Source organism: Rhinopithecus bieti, unplaced genomic scaffold (assembly GCF_001698545.2).
Source record: "Rhinopithecus bieti isolate Rb0 unplaced genomic scaffold, ASM169854v2 scaffold_73286, whole genome shotgun sequence".
NCBI classification, from domain to species: domain Eukaryota; kingdom Metazoa; phylum Chordata; class Mammalia; order Primates; family Cercopithecidae; genus Rhinopithecus; species Rhinopithecus bieti.
In genome coordinates this window covers 1-4,921 of record NW_016871458.1, presented here as the reverse complement: position 1 = coordinate 4,921, position 4,921 = coordinate 1, and the positions used below count along the sequence as shown (strand labels likewise).

The window sequence follows — 4,921 nt, the reverse complement described above, 5'->3', positions numbered from 1 at the left end:
TGGAGTGCAGTGGCGGGAACTCGGCTCACTGCAAGCTCCGCCTCCCGGGTTCACGCCATTCTCCTGCCTCAGCCTCCCGAGTAGCTGGGACTACAGGCGTCCGCCATCTTGCCCGGCTAATTTTTTGTATTGTTAGTAGAGACGGGGTTTCACCGTGTTAGCCAGGATGGTCTCGATCTCCTGACCTCGTGATCCACCTGCCTCGGCCTCCCAAAGTGCTGGGATTGAGCCACTGTGCCCGGCCAACCTGGGGACACTTTCTAGACCCTGGGGCCCCCTCCTTTTACCCACCCCTGTCCCCACCACCCTGGGGACACTTTTTAGACCCTGGGAACCCCTCTTTCTCCCACCCTGGCCTCTTCTCCCACATATAATCTCGGAAATGGAGGAGGTTTGGTGTTGGCCCCATAGCACCCTAAGGGACGTGGGTTTCTGTGGAATCGTTCCTGGGATGAGCTCACCCCCTCCCCTGCAGCCCACCACCTTTGGACAAGCTGAGCTCAGGAAGTTCTTGATGACACATAGCGCCTCGAAGATCCCCTGGGGCTGCCCAGAGTCCTCCCAAATTTAAACTCCATGTATGAAGAAGAATTCGCTCTTGGGGCTAAAGGCTTCATCTCCCCAGGCGAAAGCGTGGTGCTTGCTTGCCCTGGCTTGCTTTGCCTGGCCGCAAGCTGCGAGGGAGTGCCGTGGCACGGCGGGGAGTGGAGTAGGCTCTGCCCCACTCTGCCTCGGTTCTCTGTGTCTGTCCAGCTGAGCCCTGGTTCCTTCAGTGTCCCTGTGGACTCACACTGATCTTGTGGTTCCCTGAGGCCTCCAGGTTATTTTTCACCTGTTCCCTCTTTGTGGCCTGGGGCAGTGCCTTGGGGTGCAAAAATGTCCCCTGCCTCTCTGTCCACCTGGTGACGTGGCTGCAAGGCAGGTTGTACTTGAGATCTTGGACTAGCTCTGACCTGGCCTTGCTGGTTCATGTTATGGGCACAGTTTGGTTGTAGTGTATAGACCATAGTAAGGCCAGGGTGTAGCTGTGAGGTGTGCCCCCTCCCTTTGGTCTGCTCTGGGCTGGGGGCATGTGCTGGGCTGGCCCTGCCCTGGGGCATCCCTTTCCCCGGGCTTTCATTTGAGCCACTGGCTGCTTTCCTGGGTAAGGCCATTTTCTCTCCTTTGCATGTGAGGAAACTGGTGCCCAGGGAAGTGAAGGAGGTCGTGCCTGAAGGCACAGGAATGAGACCCCCACCTCCTCATGGCCAGGGGTGAAGTCACCTGGGAGGAGCAGTTTGGGTGCTGAGGGGCATGCCAGGGCCTTCAGAGTGTCAGGAAGGTGGCTGTTTCAGTCTCTCTCAGCTCCTGCCTCTGGGGCCTTCCATCCTCCCAGAAGAGCCTGGGCCTAGCTGGGGCGACCCCTGTGCTTTAAGGCAATATTACTGAGGACTGTGGACTCTGGGCAGGAGGAATTTGGAGAAGATGGGGGACCCGGAAGCCTGGCTGCACAGCCCAGCCCTCTGGCTCCTTAGCACTGGCACCAAACTGGGTGTCTGCTGCCAAGTGGCCCTGCAGGTCTGTCAGTCAGTGGCCCCAGGTTGGTCAGCCCCTCAGTGCCCAGTTTGCATCCTGGGTAGACGGAGGGCTGTGTGACCTAGAGCAAGCCCCCATGGCTCTCTGGCTTGGAGTTTCCTGCAAAACTGACTGGATGACCTCCCCTCTCTTCCAGCTGCTGTTCCAGAGTTAGACAGAGGCCCTCGTCCTAGCCTGTGGGCCAGGAGGGTCTGCAGGAGGCTGAGCCAAGGTGCCCTCAGACCTAGAGGCTGGAAGCCCCCAGGCCAGCGCCCCGCCCCGAGCTGCATCCTCATTTACGCCATGCAACCGCAGACACTGCTTTCCATCCATGCCGGCCGTGGGAAAGGCTGGCCCTACCACCCTGGCTGTGTGCACACCCCTTTTCTCCTGGAGCAACCCCCAGCTCTCCAAACTTCCCTTCAAAGTCCACCTGTCTAGAAAGCCTCCCAGCCATCCCTTCTCCCAGCCCTCTCGTCCTAAGGGTGTGTCACTGGTGCCTGTGCCAGTGAGTGTGTGTGACTTTGTGCGAATTCGTGGGTGTGCATGTGTGGGGAGGGTGAGCACAGCAGTGCAGTGTGTGGGTGCTGTGAGTATGAATGTGTGAGTGTGTGAGGTGTGCCCCCTCCCTTTGGCCTGCTCTGGGCTGGGGGCACGTGCTGGGCTCCATGTGAGCCCTCCTTGTGCATAAGAGTGTGTATTGTGCGTGTAAGAGCATGTGAATGTTCATGTGACCGTGTTTGCAGATGTGTGAGTTGGACACGTGAGAGCGTGCAGACGTGCATGAATATGGGGAGCTGTGTGGCTGTGAGTGCGTGGTGTGTGAGTTCCATGTGAGCGGGTCGGCCCGCTGCTCCTGGAGTGGACGGGCTGTGCACAGGGGCGGAGGGCCGGCTGGCCTGGTCTGGCAGTCAGGCTTACCTTGTCGGAGTAGATGGACATGCGGGTGGTCAGCCCCAGCACGGGGATGCGGTAGAAGCCGGCTGTGTAGGAGACAGGGGTGGGAGTGAAGTGGTCGTTGGGGTAGGTGGATGGCTAACTAGGATGGCGTAGACCTGTGGACACAGGAGACAGGGTCAGCTTGAGCCAGGGGTGGGCCAGGCACTGGGCTAGAGGCTGAGATCCAGAAGCAGCAGAGGCTGAACCCAGCAGGCTAAGGTGGGTGGGGCACGATTTGGGTACATGCTACATGCCCAGGCCCAGATGCACACATGCCCACAGGGTGGGGAGGGAGACCCCATCATCATCCTTTATCAGTCAATCACAGAGGGGCAGAGCCAGAGCAGGGGCTAAGGGGACACAGGGGAGGGCAGACCCCACCCAGACCTCCCCTCACTCTTCTCACATTGCTGACCGGGGCTGTGCCCCTCAAGGGCCAGATGAAGGCCTGCCCTGGGGATGTCCCGGGGACCCTGAGCACAGGACGCACCCAGGGTGGACTGGGGAGGACAGCTGGTCCTGCATCATGATGGCCTTGATGCTCAGAACCCACCCGTCCTTCCTGATGGGCCAGGGGTGGGGCCAGCTCACATCCCGAGACAGGGCGGGCAGCTCCAATGGCCAGTACCGGACTTCAGGGGAAGCAGCTAGGAGCTGCCAAAGAGGCCGAGGTCCCTTCTGCTGGTGTCTCCAGGGGCGGGGCCTGAGGTGGGCTCCATCTGAACAACACCCAGCCCTTACTTTGAGTGCTGGCCTCATCGTCAAGGAAGGGAAGGGAGGCGTTGGGGTGCAGCCCAGCCTTCCTGCCCGTGACCAAGGCCCCATAGGGCAGATCTAAAGCCAGCGGCTCAGCCCCTGGAACCGACGCCTTCCCTCTCTCCCCAGCCCCTCCCAAGGCAGGGAGGCAGGCAGCTGGGGTCCACACCACCTTCACACAACAAGGACTTGCGTCTGTCCCCAGCTCTGCCTGTGCCTCTTAGAGCTTTGGCGAATGGGGCAGGGTGTACTGCATGGCAGTACCACGTGGCAGGACAGTACCTGACCAGGAGGTGTGTTCCGTGAATGGTAGCTACAGGCATTGCCTTTGCTCCAGGCACCATGCCCACAGACAGACAGCAAGACGGGCGTGAGTTGAAGCAATTCCCCAGGAATGGCCCCTCCCGGATTTCCTGAGTCCATCTTCCATGTCCCTCCCCAGTCCCAGATGGAACATGTGACCACAGCCACTGGCTACAGACGCGTCCCCCCAGTCCCATCCCGTGGTGTCCTGGACTGGGGCATGGGGTGGATTGTGAGGTGGGGAGGGAGGATTTCTGAAAAGAACTCTGGCGTGGGCCCTGTAGCTGCAGCTGTTTGAAGTGGTTCTCCCTCCCCAGCTCTTGCCTCCAACCTGCACCCAGAGGTGCCTGGCAAAGACCCGTAGGTCCGTGTGTGACCACGCAGGTGTTCGCGCATGTGCTAGGGTATGGTTATACGCATCACATGCCCCAGCATGTCTGTTTGTGTACATGCGTGTGCATGACTGGAACCGTGTGTGTAAGTGTGCATGTTTGCATGTGCCTCTGGGAATGCATGCCAAGCCGTATGTGGCACATGAGCAGGTGTCCATGGATCTGCATGTGTGCAAGTGAGCATATGAAATTGTGTGATGCTGAGGTGCATGAGTGTGTGCTAATGTAACAAGTGGTGTGTGTGTGTGAGCATGCATGTCCACAGACGTGGTGTGTCCACCAAGTAGGCACGTGTGAGCAGTGCTAGGCTGGATGTCTGTCCTGCCTCTTACATAAAGGGCTGCATTGCAGATCCTTGCAGTCTCATTGGAATTCAGCAGGCGCTCGGCCCAGGGGCGGACAGCTCCCACAGGCAAAATCCCAGGAGCCGCGTCCTCCCCGCAGCGCTGGCTGCCGACAGCTCCCATGCCCTGACGCCTCTCGCGTGTGCACCCCACTCCCACTCCCACAAAGCGCCCTGCTTTGGCACCTGAGCCATTACCCTTCCCAGGCAGACCCATGGGTCGGGGAAGGGAATAAGAAAAGGACAGGAGAAACTGGAAGCAGAAACAAAGATGGCCCCAGGCCCCGTTCTGTTTAAAGCTCTGCAGGGCGGGCATGTAGCTGGACGGGCACTTCTGCCCCATACCTGGAATACACACCCCACACTGACACACTGCAGCCCCACGTCTACACACACCAGTCAGGGCCTGGAGCCCCAGGGACCCTCTAAGGACCAGCCAAGGTGGCAGGTGACTGGTCTCAGGCCAAGATAGGGGAGCCAGCAGACCCTGGTGTTTGGTTCCTAGTGAGACAAGGGCCTCCCGGAAGCAGCCAACTGACTCCGGGGTGGTGTCTTCCAGGGAGGAAGGGAGCACGGAAAGGATGGAATGAAACTAGGGGTGTGGGGTGCAGTATGGAGGAGGGGGGAGGTGGGG

At 59.7% G+C, this 4,921-nt stretch overlaps 1 pseudogene; it reads right to left on the bottom strand.

Annotated features, from left to right (window-relative positions):
* LOC108525584 (glutamate receptor ionotropic, NMDA 1-like) overlaps window positions 1-2,609 on the bottom strand; it is a 4,548-nt pseudogene extending 1,939 nt beyond the window's left edge.
* Between the last annotated feature and the right edge of the window lie 2,312 nt (window positions 2,610-4,921).